Below are 15670 nucleotides of genomic sequence, written 5' to 3' on the forward strand. Positions count from 1 at the left end.
GTCCAAATTGAGCCAAACAGAAATACATAACATCACATGGTCAGACCACGGAGCAGTAACAGCGACCCTGACTAAAATACAGCACCACAGTAGCTGGACATGGAAATTAAACACATCACTCCTACAAGACGAAGCCATACTCAATGACACCAAAAAAGCTATAACAGACTACTTTACCACTAATGAGGGGGAGGATATAGGCCCAACACCACTATGGGCAGCACACAAGGCAGTCTTGAGAGGACACTTCATCACAATTGCAACCCATAAAAAGAAAACCAAAACGAAGCAACTCTTCGAGCTGCAGACTAAATTACGGAAAGCGGAAACTAGACATAAACAGGACCCCACCGCAGATAACTTCCAATCACTACAAGACCTTAGACATGCCCTGAAAGAACTGTCCATAGGCGAGATCACCAAAGCCCTTACGTGGTCTAAACGCTTTTTCTATGAAAAAGCGGGCAAAATGGACACATTATTGGCCAGGACCCTGAAACCCAGGCCCGGATTTCGACCAATCACGACCATAAAAACACATACAAACACTATAGCTAGCACACCTGAAGATATCAATAGGGAGTTCACTAACTACTTCAGTCATTTATATAACCACTCCCCCCACAGCGACAGCGAACTCCACCAACACTTGAAAAACATAGAGACCTTCCTTAACCACTCGGATCTGCCCACAGTAACAGAGGGAGAAGCCGACCTCTTAAACGAACCGATCGCGCCAGAGGAAATCGCAGCAGCGATCTCAATACTCAAAGGCAACAAAGCCCCAGGCCCTGACGGCTATGATATCCAATACTACAAAGCATTTAAAACAGAACTGATCCCACAACTGACCAAACTATATAATCATTTTATGACCGGAGGAACCCCAGACCGAGACATGGCCACAGCAAACATAGTACTGCTGCCAAAACCCAACAAAGACACCACTCAGACCGCCAACTATAGACCAATCTCCCTAATCAACACGGATTTAAAGATATTCGCAAAAATTCTAGCGACAAGACTAACTTCACTACTGCCTAAACTAATACACTCAGACCAAGTGGGTTTTATCCCGGGCAGGCAGTTATACGAAAATACCCGTAGAGGGGTAGACTTACTATGGCACATGGGACAGACCAAATCCCCATCACTGGCCCTGTCACTGGACGCAGAGAAGGCCTTTGACAGGGTACAGTGGCCCTTTATGTTCCGACTCATGGAAAAGCAGGGATTCCCAGAAAAATACATAACAGCTACCAAAGCACTCTACACGGACATACAAGCCCAAACTCTTATAACCGGTGCCCAAAAAACACCTTTCAGTGTAAGTAATGGAACGAGACAGGGCTGCCCCCTGTCCCCGCTCCTCTTCGCGATGGTGTTAGAACCCATGCTGCAAGCCATCAGAAACGACCCTAACATCAAGGGGATACAAATAGGAACACAACAATACAAAGTGGCGGCGTACGCAGACGATGTTCTACTCACGCTGTCCGAACCAAAACAGTCACTGGCACACCTGCATAAGCTCCTACTGGAGTACGGTGAGGTGTCGGGATACAGGGTAAACCTCACCAAATCGGTGGCTCTCTCCTTCCATATCACTGATGAGGACAACACTCATCTAACCAACACATACAAAATTAAACTAGCTAAAGAACAATTCACGTACCTAGGGATACAGTTAACAAAAAACTACTCTATGCTGTACAGGCAAAACTACACAACACTAATACACAAACTGAAAAAAGATCTGGAGAACTGGTCGGACAAACCAATTTCCTGGATAGGGAGATTGCACTCAATAAAGATGAATGTCCTGCCCAGACTCCTTTTCCTATTTCAAGCATTACCCGTTAAAGTCACAAAAAAGGATATAGCCGACACCCAAAAAGCAATAGACGAATTTATATGGCAGGGAAAAAGACCCCGGATAGCCAGAGCGGTACTACACAATCCAAAGTGGAGGGGGGGCCTAGGACTACCTCACTTACACCACTACTATCTAGCAGCACAGATAGCGCAAATAGCGCATTGGCACAGCCCTGAGGGACAACATCAATGGGTAGATATTGAAACCACCCTCATGGGCAAAGACCCACCGCAACTACTCATATGGACCCCTAAAAACCACAGGGTAATCCTCAGAACCACCTGCCCAGCAATCCTAAACTCTATAGACATATGGGACAAAACAGCCACGAAATACCAACTCATGAACAACCCCTCCCCCATGACACCGATACTACGTAACAGAGCGTTCCCACCAGGACTATGTACAGAAGCTTTCCTAGGAATTAAAAACACAGGGACACACAGATACGCTCACCTGTACCAAGATAACCAGGTAATCACCTTTGATCAGCTAAAAACCCTAGCACCCCTGACAAACCATGACTTCTTCAGATACATCCAAATCAGAGACTTCGCACAAACAACAGAAGTTAGAACAGCAATACGCAAACGCAAAACCTTTTTCGAGAGCATGTGCCTTAGGGAACACATGCCCACGAAAATGATAACAACACTGTATAACCATATAGGGGAGGAATCAGGAGAATGGGGTACGTTAACCTACACGGACAGATGGGAAACGGATCTGGGAGAGAAGCTAGAGGGGGAAGAGTGGCGAGACATATGGGACGCAAGTTCCAAGATTTCAATATGCACCACCTTACAGGAACAAATGTACAAAATCCTATTCAGGTGGTACACCACCCCGACAAAACAATGCCATATGGGCCTGAGCCCCTCAGACACATGCTGGAGACTATGTGGAGAAAAAGGCACTTACATCCACATGTGGTGGGAATGCCCCAAAGTTAGGATATACTGGAAAGAGGTGACAGACCAAAACTCACGCATATTGCAAAGACCTCTGACTGCAGACCCATGGGCTTGCCTCCTGTCCAGACCGACTGAGGGGTTAGACAAACACAGTCAGAAATTACTAAACTCACTAAATCTGGCAGCCCGCAGGGCGTTAGCACAACATTGGAACAAAACAGACACCCCACCTATCACGCTTGTACGGACGAAAATTAGAGATAACTGTCTGATGGACAGGTTGACGGCCCAGGTGCGAAACACCTCATCTACCTACCGAAAAGTATGGGAACCATGGGAACAGTTTGACACATGATTTAGGGGACCTAACTCTCAACTGGTAAAACCAACGGTTCAGATAATAATGCTGAGCCAAACAACCCTGTAATGCGCAACTATGTGACATATGTTAAATAGTTTATGCTACTTGTTACATTATTGTATTATTTAATTACAAAAAAGAAAAATGGACGGTTACCATGACGGAAACAACGGGCTTCTGCGTAAGCCAAACTAAGCATATGTATTACTATGTAACTGTCAAACCAAAAATAAAGAATTGAAAAAAAAAAAAAAATAATATACGGAAGTATTACTTTACAGAGAGGGTAGTAGACGCATGGCATAGCCTTCCAGCTGAAGTGGTAGAGGTTAACACAGTGAGGGAGTTTAAGCATGCGTGGGATAGGCATAAGGCTATCCTAGACTTAAGATAAGGCCAGGGACTAATTAAAAGTATTTTGAAAATTGGGCAGACTAAATGGTCCGAATAGTTCTTATCTGCTGTCACATTCTATGTTTCTATGTTTCTATGAGAGGAAGGTGCCTGTTAGTTCCAGTGGTTTCCATAATAATTGCTCCACTTTTAGAACTTTAGACTACTTTTTAGAACATAACACTTAAATCGTATCTAATGTCTTTAGATATAAACTATGTGCTAAGTCATATATTATGTTGTTCTTGTCACAAGCAAATTATTTATATATATATATATATATATTTGCCAACAAACTGCCGCTCACCGGTCTTGTAAAAGTCCAAAATTTATTTAGAAATAATTAAAAAAGAGACCAACGTTTCAGAGACCAACGTTTATATATATAAATGGCATGATTTTAGATATAATATATATATATATATATTGTATTTTACTCATTATTAAATCTGAGTAAAAGCCACCTAAAACCCTCATGGTATACACCCTTAATACATTTCTAAAGAGCTGTTGCATTTGAGAAAAATAAGAAAGATATAGGATATAGATAAGGTAAATTCCTACCTTACACAAAATAACCTATGAAAACTCTGGGAATATAAGGACCCTTTTTTTCAGGGTTATATACTAAAGTGATAAAATTAAATTCAAAGTGAATTTCCCATTTAAGGTCAACTAGCTAAAATGGAAACATTCTCTAAGTCAGGGGCGTAAATGTACATCCCCAGATGTTTTTAAAACTACATCATCCATGATGCTTTATCATTCTAAAGGCATTCTAAAGGCTTGCAAAGCATCATGGGAGTTTTAGTTCTACAACATCTGGGGATCTATCTTTTGGGCATCCTTGTTCTAAGTCACCAATGCTTTTAATACAGGTACCTCACCTTAAATTGACTTTGTATTCCCACTTCAGTGAATAACTATGTATGAATCCCAGTTCACTGCAAATTCCACCCATAGGGTGAATAAATCCCAGTAAAATAAATGTCCAAATGCAAGGCGTACAAAATAATAGTGCTTACTACAAAATACAAAAGGGAAATAAACACAAAAGATATACTGTTTTATATAACATACTGTATATATATATATATATATATATATATATATATATATATATATATATATATATATATATATATATATATATATATCAGTTGTGACAGGAAACTGTTCTTCAGATTCAGAATTATCAGACATTCTATCTAGGAATGAGAATAAATGTTATGCTTAATGCAGGAGGAATGCAATTTCAAAGGCATCTACATGAATATATATGGAAGAAGTGGACAAAATGATAACTGTTAAGTGAAACTTAAGTTTAATAGAACACTCCGGGCACCAATGCAACTTTAATGCATTTGACAGATTTGATCGGCATCATTAATATACTGTGTTCTTTTGCATGCTCAAATCTTTATAGTTTTTGCACAAATAAGAAAATGTTTTGCAGAATTCTGCATGATAAGCCTTAGCCATGCCCCCTCATTTCAGAAAGACTTCCTTATCAAAGGTATGTACACAGTCTCAGACCCAGCAGCACTAAGTGAATGGCTGTGTACATACAATAAATAAGGAAGTATTTTCTGGAGTGAGGGGGTGTAGCTAAAGAGGCAGGTTTATGGTACAGAATTCTGCAAAACATTTATTTATTTTATGCAAAAACTATAAAGATGTGAGCATGTAAAAACAAATACAGCATAATAATGAGGCCCAAACCTCTAACTATGAAGTATGTAAAGCACAATTACAAATGTAGCTGCGCAGGTGACTTATATTAATGTGACTACTAATTAGCAGCATGCACCGCCACCATTTATTTCCTGCTTGTAGATCACACACCAAGAGGTTGATCACCAATATGTGTGTCAAAAATGCTAGTGGCAGTAGACACCCTAATCATGCAGGTAATTATACTTAACTAATAATTCTTTGTAGACTTATGAAGCCAGAATTGATTATTCTAGGAAGATGTATTCCTGTTATTGAAATGTGTTTGCTTCACAGCTGTATTCAAGGCTTGGTTGCAGAACATCGAATGTGGAGCAGGACTCTGTGAGAGGTGTCTTGATAAAAAATGTTAATAGTCAGTTGATTGCGAACCTGCTGTGCTTAACAGTGTAAGTTTGAAGACAGATCACGACTGCTGCATTTGGTTTATGGATCTCCATTTAAATGATCCTGTCCTGTCTTGTGTTTATTTAGTCACTTGACAGTGGTCTAGTTTTTTGTTATAAATGTCTCCTTTATTTAGGTGACATTTTGTTAGACATTTCAAGTTCTGTTTATTTCGGAGAACAGACAGAAATGTTACTAAAATATATAACATATAATACATACATAAAAACAAAGAATAGTATTTTTCTGTTTTTGCTTTTTAAACAAACCATTACAGTGGAATGGTTTAACACATGAAATGTAAGATTGTTTTGTTGTTTTGTTTTGTTGTTTTTTATAATGTGTGTCTTATACTTTAGAAAATTTTCTTCTGATTAAAAAAATCCTAACATGATTAAGAGGGATTTCCATGAAATTGGATATAGACTTTTAAAATCATGCCATTTAAAGTAAAATTATACTAACTTTATTAGTATCATTTTGACCACAATTTTTTTTTAAATACAACCCTTCAAGTATGTGATGCTTTAACAGAGGCCTGATTTATTTGGTAAAATAAAGACTAACGTAACTAAGAAAAGATCACAATGTTATTCACTAGAGTGAGAATTTAGAGTAAATTCAAAGGGAAATTCAAATTTAAGGTCAAAATGTTGTTTTTCAAGTCAACTAGAAGTCAGATCAGTTATGAGCTTTGAGGACCCTTAAACAGAAGAATAATATTGTATATGAAATACCTATTGTTACTATAATTGGTTGATTTTTAAAAGGGCACTATTGTCACCAGAAACACTAAAGCTTAATGTAGTGGTTCTGGTGTCTATAGACTGTCCCTGCAGGTTGTTTTTTTTAGAGAAAATGCAATGTATGCATTACTACCTAGTAACGCTTCTAGTGACAGTCACTCAGATGGCCACTAGAGGTGCTTCCTAGTCCAGTGCTGCACAGTGTGCAGCATCAATGTTCAGCATCTCCACGCTCTGTATGGAGACGCTGAACGCTCCCCATAGAAATAAATGTATTCAATGCATCTCTGTGAGGAGGTAGTGTTTGGTGCAGCATCAATGTATTGTTCCTACAATTGCCATTGCTCATCAGTCCAAGCAACAAAGAGGGGATGGAATGCTGGGCACGCTTGTTTAAGGGACCACTGTCACCTCAAAACAATGTTTTAATAAATAATCATTTCATCAAGTATTGAAATAAATGAAAAAATGTATGCCTAATGTACGGATATTTCTATACATACATTTTGAGCAGGTATCTTCAAACTTCAGTCTAATATACTCTTTCTCAATCCTAACGTATGGATAGTGTTGGGATTCAGAATAAAAGGCATGAATAAAACATGTAACAAACACATCTGCCATGCCCCCACCTACATGAAGGGAACCTTATTCCAGGCCTCATTTAAGATGTAATGGTGGAGCCTGGACAGCGGAGAAGCCAGCTGTCTCTATCCATTATTGAGTTTAGCATGGCCACTTTGGAGAAAGGTAAATGCCTCTCTGACTTTTTTCTTGCACTATTAGTACATTGCATACAGGATGAAACATTATCCCTGCAATGCTGAGTTACATACTGCCATTAGTATATATTGAAATCTCAACACTAACTCACTTACTGCTGTTTTATAGTAGCAGTATGAAGTGACTCCGTTAATTGAAAATCAAATAGACGATGGATAAAATAACAAACATGACAAGTAACTAAATCAGAATAAAAAGTGTACATCCAAATGGTCATCATTAGGTTGATTGACAACTAGCAGTGCTGACTATAGAAGAGGTCTGACATTTAGCACATTAATATTAGTTGTCAACGCAACACGAGCCAACCAACAGAATTCCAAAGGAACCAAGTTGACAGTTATAAGAGCGTCGACCATAAATTCTGCTAAATTATTTATTGTGTCAAAGGGAGCAAACTTAAATGTAATGACAGCACATGCTACACATGGACAAATTGAAATGGCAAAAAGGAAGAAAGGTGTCAAGCTGAAGCCGTAAAAGAGAGAAAGGTGCCAAATATCAAAAAGAACACAATCTCAAAAATGAATTACAGAACTAAAATTGGCGTCTGTATCAAAAACGGTGCATCTTGAGCATCACAAATCTGGCATTAGAAACAGCTTTGATCCAAGGCCGAGAAACATAAAAGCTTACATGTAAGAAGCACAACATATTGACATAATATACCGTATTTACTTAAATTTAATGCGCTCTCAAATCTAATGCGGATTAAAATTTTGAGACACAAGCCAAACAAAAAAGCTACTACAGCTGTGAGGTACGAGGTACAGCTTTACTGTGAACAGAAATCAAGTCTTGCTGCATTCCTGTCGCAGCGATGAGAATGCTAATTTGTCCTGGCAACTTTTGCTCCGCCGAATTTTGTCACAGCAAATTTGCATCGTATGCCCGTCATATCGAGCTGTCGTTTTATGAGTAAGTCGTAAGGTGAGGAGCAACTAGGTAAGCAAGAGAGAGTAATGCGCATGTCTGGTTAGTCTTCATTGCATTGTGCTTTCCTTTCTGTTAGTGCTGAAATCAGACTCGAATCTAATGCGCCATTTGTACTCAAATCTAATGAACCATCGAATCAAATTAGATTTGAGTAAATACGGTATTTCTAGGTGTCTTTTATCAGTGAGCTTCTACATTGCATGCATATAATTAATTGTGTTATGCAAGGTATATGACTCCTTGGATATTAGTGTCGCAGGAACAATAACCATTTATTGCATGAAGGAATTAATCCACTGCTGTCCTGACTGGATGTCAATGTGACATTTTTAATTTATCTTTTGGTGGATACACTTAAGTGACACTTCTAGTGTAACTGGAACCTGACTTGTGTGTTCTGAATAGAACTGTCACCATGTTTCTGATAATGGTATGTAGTGAGTGTTTTGCCATTTCTACCGAGGTAAGTTACCTATAGGTCCACCTCCGTATGTCAGTGGACCTGCTCTATTATCAGTGATTACTGGAGCCAGATTATGTATTAGCATCAAGTTTAAATTTTTTTATATTTACTTGTTTCAGTATTCACAATGTGTGACATCATATGGAAACCCTTGGTCCTGGTGATCACTTTAAACCTACTGATATGCAATTGCTACCCATCCCATTATAGTAACTCATGAAATATCGAATCAACTGATTTGCAGATAAGCAGTTTAGCCAATACTAAAATAGGATTTCTTTCTCAAAGGCCACTAGCTAAGTAAATGACATCTGAAACTGTCAGTAACTGATGTAATGGTTTGATTACAAGTTAAATCTTAGAACTCGGGCTGTACTAAGGCCTTCAAAGGCTTAAATCAAGATACTAATCCTACATTAACATGTATGCATCTATGCCATTGGCCCTTGTAACTGTAAAATTCACTTTCTGTTGGTAATTATTATTATTATTATTAGTATTTATAAAGTGCCAACAAATTCTGCAAAGCTGTACAATAGGTAATATTTAGACCTCTGGCTTAGAATCTTATAGCATTTTAAATGCTATAATTCACAAAATTCACTAAAGTGAGAATTCAAAGTGAGTTTTAGATTTAAGGCCAGAGTAGCTGAACTGAAAGCATAGCAGACTTAGAGAATTTCACTAGTTCTGCTACTTTTACTTTTAATTTGAAATTCGCATTGAATTCTCACGTTAGTGAATACATCTCTATGAAATTCTATGTCAGACTTAAGCCTAGTATCAGAATAAATGATATTTTTTGTAGAAATTGTATTTTTTTTTTTTACATTCTTTATTTTAACGTTTTCCAAAGTACATTTTTTTTTTAAATAGTATACAATTTGCCGACAATTCGGGATACAACAGTTTACAAGTAACAATGTATAGTCCAGTCATGGTAACAGTGCCCATTGCATCCCATTATTCCAGCGGGGGTTCCCTTAGTTGTTCGACCCCCCCCCCCCCCCCCCCCCCAAGGGTGAGCTTCAGGGACGACCCAAACCAGGGGGTCTGCTTTCTGTGTGACTGTGTCCCTGAAAGGGGGGTGATAATTAAGCGTTATCGCTAATGACTGGGATAAGTGGCTTATCACCCCTTTGTGGGTCGGAGGAGGGTACCAGCTCTCTGCCCCTCGAGCTGCTGGAGACTACTTTGCCTCTTGGCCTCCCATCCCGGGTCAGCCCTTTGCAGGGCAGGGGACCTTGTCCACAGTTAGCTGATGTGTGTTTATTATCATGTGAGGGTTTGACTGTTCCCCCACTCCTGGCGTCTCTATCAGTGGAGGGCGAATGCCCTTTCGTTTATGTACGCCCCCTCACTCCAACCCGCAGGTCCCTCCGGGCCTCCCGTCCGTGTCCATTGTCTCCCGTCCTCTAAGTCACCGAGAGTTTCTCTCAGGCTGGGAAAACAGGGGTATGCCAGTCTCTTGTTCGTGGGGCTTATGTTTGTGGGTCTGTTTTGTTTGGAGTCGCGGGATCAGTTGTTCTTTGTATCAGTGGGTGTCTAAACTTGGTAACGTGAGTCAGTGGCCAAGGGCGTATTGCAGTTGTGGTTTGTGTGGATGTTCATAGTCAGGTAGCTGTGCATGTGCGTGGATATCTGTCCAAGGGAGAGTCTACTAGGTCCATCAGTCAGTAGATGGTCAGCGAGTTAGGGGGGGGACAAGGGAAAAAGCGAGGGAGGGAGGAAGGGTCCCACCCCGTCACCAGCCAGAGCCCCACGAGTCCCTACTCAGCCGCCTTTTCGGGCCCCGGCGGTGTCCGCCCCGGCCCCCGCCCGGCCACATGCACGATCCAGGGCGCCATCCATTGTGACAAGGTCGGGATGTCTTTCGATTTCCACCTGGGAGGAATTAGGCTTTTGGCGGCGTTGAGTAGGTGTCTCGTTATAGTTTTCTTGTAATTGGCCAGTGGAGCCTGCGTGTGGTTGAGGAGCATGGGTAGCGGTTCAAAAGGCATGTCGGAGTCTAGTATTTTGGTGAGCTTGTTGTGGATCTGCCGCCAGAAGACCGCAATCAGGGGGCACGTCCACCAGATGTGAAGGTTGGTTCCCTCATCTGCCTCGCAGCACCAGCACGTATTGGTCGGCATGATCCCCATTGCATGGAGTCTGGTTGGGGTCCTGTACCACCCGGTCAGGAGCTTGTAGTTAAGCTCTTGTATTTTGGAGCTGAGTATTCCTTGGTAGGAGAGGACATGAATCTTTTCCCATTGTTGGTCTGTGAGAGTCGTTCCGGGGACCTGTTCCCACTTAGAGTGGAAGCAGGTTGGGGGGTCCTGTTCTGCTGCTTGGAGCAGGGTGTAGAGAGTCGAGACCCCCCTGGTTAGGTGCTCCTTGCGTGCGCAGAGGGTTTCAAACTGTGTGGAGTCCCTGTGCAGGAGATGCTTCCCAGTAGGAGCGTTGCACCTGGTGGTATCGATATCTAAGGATGCCCGTAGCCTCTGGCTGGGACAGAATTTCCTCCATCAGTCGTAGTGTATTGTTGACGAGCCATGCGCGAAGGTTTTGAGCCTCACTTCCACCGAAGCCCTCGATGTCTCGCAGCGTCAGGCCTCCGGCGATATCTGGGTTGTGGATGATTGGGGTCAGGGGGGACAGGTTTGTTGTGAGCCCCATCTTGTAACTGATCCTCAACCAAATCCCCAGCGTCACCCCAATATAAGGGTGGGACCTTAGATCACCGTCTCGTGTTGGGTTCTGTGTCCACGTCACTGGGGGAATTCGGCCACCGGCTTGCACTCTTTCAATGTGTACCCATTGCTTGTCCGTCGTGGGGACGTGCCAGTCTATAATCCGCAGGAGGTGGGTGGCTACGTAGTTAGCTCGAAGGGACCGCAACCCCATTCCCCCTCTGTGTCTCGGGAGGGTTAATTGTGTATGTTTAATTCTCGGGGGGCCAGTCGCCCAGATGAACCCAGAGATTGCGGAGCGCAAGGTGCGGAAGTAAGCCGGCGGGATCATGATCGGGATAGTTTGAAATAAGTACAATAGGCGCGGTAGCAGGGTAATCTTCACCGCGCTAATGCGCCCAAACCACGTGACGTACATGCGTCCCCACCTCAGTAGGTCTTTGCGTAGTGTTTGGAGCATGGGGAGGACATTTTTCTGATAGAGCTGCGTGGGTTCCCTCATCAGCCATATGCCTAGGTACTTGATGCTATTTGAGCACCATTTAAAGGGGAAGTTCGCTGTTAGCCTATCCACCAGCTCCCGTGGGGGGGATAGAGGTAGTGCCTCTGATTTGTCCTGATTTAGCTTAAAATTGGAGACCGACCCATATCTAGTGAACGCGGCTAGGAGGTTAGGCAGTGTGACCGCAGGGTTGCGTATGAAAAAGAGCAAATCATCAGCATATGCAGCTATCTTATGTTCCCTGCCGCCATGGGTTATCCCCTCAATGCCCCCATCCCGTCTGACCACCTCCAAAAATGGCTCTAGAGCGAGGGCAAACAGAAGGGGGGACAGAGGGCACCCCGCCGCGTTCTGTTCCGGATGTCAAATGTCTGGGAGAGGACTCCATTTATGCGCAGTTGTGCCTTCGGGGCTTTATATAGAGCCAAAATCCATTTAAGGATCTGGGGTCCAAAGCCCATAGCCCGCAGTGTGGCTTGCAGATAATGCCAGTCCACCCGGTCAAACGCCTTTTCAGCATCTGTTGAGAGGAGAAGACCCCCCGCTTGGTTGTTTGAAAGAGATGCATGATGTTAAGCGCCCAAACGGTGTTGTCCTTTGCCTCTCTCCCGTGGATGAATCCTGTCTGATCCGGGTGGACCAGGGTCGGAACTAGTCGGCCTATTCGCTGCACCAGGATCTTAGTGAAAAGTTTGAGGTCGGCGTTAAGCAGGGATATGGGTCGGTAACTAGAGCATGCCGTGGGGTCCTTTCCTTCCTTGGGTATCACTACGATAGTAGTGAGGAGAGTGTCACTAGGGAATCGACCATCTTCTAATAGTGAGTTCAGGCCGTTAAGTAGCTCCGGTAGCAGAATGTCTCCGAAGGTCTTGAGGTATCGTGTGGGGAGGCCGTCCGGTCCAGGGGCCTTATGGAGGTGTGTGGTTTTCAATGCTGCCGATAGTTCCTCCAACGTGATGGGGGCATCCAGCTCCTCCCTGTGCTCCTGCGTGATGGTCCGAGTCACATTTTGTTCCAGGTATTCTTGCGTCAGTCTTTGTCTCCGTCGTTGCACGTGATCCGTCACTGCTGTTGGTAAGTTGTAAAGCTTTGTGTAGAACTTCTGGAATTCTCCTACAATCCTATTGTTGCGGTCACCGGCCCGCCGAGCCTCACGGTCGTGCCCGACCGGCACGACCGCTCCGACTACACGAGCTTACCTGCTCGTCGGCGAGCCGGGAACCGCGCACGTAGTTCTTCCGGGCATCGCGCCCAGATCCAAGATGGCGCCGACCGCGTGGTCGCGTCTATTGCTAGCCCCGCCCCCGAGAATTATACCAACGTGTGCGTGACGTCACGACGTCAACGCACACGCACGTTTTGGGGTCAGAGGTCGCCCTCTGACCAATCATAGCCTAGAGAGGGGTATTTAAACCCCTAGCTTTCCCCATTACTTTGCCATGTCGTGGTTTCAGTTTCCTGGTTTCCTGAAAGTGCTGATTCTGTGTTTCTGATTTCCTGGTATCCTGATCCTTGGCGTTTCCCTGGTTATTCTGATCTCTGGTTTCCCTGACTTGGCTTGTCTTATCGGTATTGAGTATTTTCTGGCTTCCTTGACCTCGGCTTTCCCTTTGACCATTCTCTGTCTCTAGCGTATTAGTCCGGCCATTCTAAGGTCCGGTTTACGCTCTATCCTATTATTTTCCTTTTCTTACTTATGTATATGTTTACATAGTTTCTGCGTGCTGGACCACATTACTAGTCGTGACATTACGACATGGCCATGGATCCTGCAGAACTATGCAAGCATATGATCGCATGTGAGAGTAGGGTGGAGGATATGGACCACAGGTTAGACCAATTTGCCCAGGCATTTCAGACCTTGCTCCAGAGGACTGCCTATTTAGAGGTTCCTCCGGTACCACCTGTGGTTCCGCCACCTGTAGTGGTTCCCGTACCACATAAACCACCGTCCATAACCTTGTCACCGCCCCCTCGCTATGGAGGTGATTCCAAGGAATTCAGAGGTTTTTTAAACCAAATTGAATACCACTTTGAGGCCTCCCCAGGTTCATTCCCAACAGATAGATCGAAAATTGGCTATCTGATGAACCAATTAACAGGAAAGGCCTTAACCTGGGCTAACCCCTTATGGGAAAGTGGTGACGCAGTAGCCCGTGATTACAATACTTTTCTTACGGCCTTTAAGGCTACGTTTGAACCTAAAGGCAGGGAGAAGAACGCTGCCAAAGCCCTTATGAGAATCAAGCAAGGCAGTCGTTCTGTAGCCGATTATGCAATAGAGTTCAGGACATTAGCATCTGAGGTTGATTGGACCAATAGTGGTCTGGTGGCTGCTTTCTCTGAGGGTCTAGCTGAGAGTATACAAGATGAGACTGCAGCTAGAGACCTTCCGGTTAATCTTAACGAGTTTATTGCATACATGATAGACATTGATAACCGGCTCAGAGAGAGAGAGAAAAACAAACAACGTAACAGACGTTCTAATTTGTCCATAGCCCCTCGTTTTTCTAACCCAGTGGTGAGTAGCCAAACTCCTCTTCCGGAACCTGAACCCATGCAATTGGGTAGCGCTAAACTCACTGAGGCAGAGAGACAACACAGACGTAACGAGGGGTTATGTATGTATTGTGGCAAGAAGGGACATCTAAGATCGTCATGCCCGGTTCGGCCGGAAAACTTGCACACCTAAGGCACGTACGGGGACCGACCTTAGGTGTGATGTATATGTCCCCTAAATTGACTAAGAACCGTTTCCTTGTCAAAGTAACCTTATCTTTCAAAAACACTACTGTCCAGTGTGAGGCTATGATTGACTCTGGGGCAGCGGAGAATTTCCTAGACAAAGAATTCTCTGCAAAACATCTCATGCCCTTAAGACATAAAGAGAAACCTATAGCAGTCGAGGCCATTGATGGAAGGCCTCTTACCCAGCCTTTCATCACACACGAAACTCTGCCAATCACTATTTCAGTGGGTATTCTCCATTCTGAAGAAATGACCTTTCAAATTATATCTTCACCTACAGTGCCGATAATACTCGGTTTTCCTTGGCTCCTGAAACACAATCCACGTTTGGATTGGATTGAAGGAGAGATTGTGAGTTGGGGTGAGAGATGCAAAGATGTTTGCTTTAAGCAAATCCCACAACCTATTTGCACCATCAATGTTCCTGTTACACCTCCTTTGACCACACAAATTCCACAGCAGTATATGGATTTGAAAGAGGTATTTAACAAGGTCCAGTCAGAAGGGTTACCTCCTCATAGACCTTATGACTGTACTATAAACTTATTACCAGGGACTATGCCTCCCAAGGGAGGAATCTATGCCTTGTCCCCCCAGGAAAATCTTTGTTTGGAGGAATATATTAAGGATGCTCTCAGAAAGGGTCATATCCGTAGGTCCTCCTCACCAGCCGGGGCTGGATTCTTCTTTGTCTCTAAAAAAGAAGGAGACCTACGCCCTTGTATTGATTATAGGGGTTTGAATAGGATTACCATTAAAAACGCCTACCCTATTCCCCTTATATCAGAGCTATTTGACAGATTGAAGGGACCTCGAGTCTTTACCAAGCTCGATCTCCGAAGTGCATACAATCTAGTCAGGATTAAGGACGGTCACGAATGGAAGACCGCATTTAACACCAGAATGGGACATTACGAATACCTGGTTATGCCGTTTGGATTATGTAACGCTCCAGCGGTATTCCAGGATTTTATTAACGATGTCCTAAGAGAGTACCTTCACATGTTCGTTCTAGTGTATTTGGACGACATTCTCATCTATTCCCCAGATCTAGAGACACATCACGATCATGTGAGAATTGTACTGAAAACCCTGTTACAAAACGGCCTTTACTGTAAACTGGAAAAATGCCAGTTTGACCAAACGGAGATACAA

Source organism: Pelobates fuscus, chromosome 2 (assembly GCF_036172605.1).
Source record: "Pelobates fuscus isolate aPelFus1 chromosome 2, aPelFus1.pri, whole genome shotgun sequence".
In the NCBI taxonomy this organism is placed as follows: domain Eukaryota; kingdom Metazoa; phylum Chordata; class Amphibia; order Anura; family Pelobatidae; genus Pelobates; species Pelobates fuscus.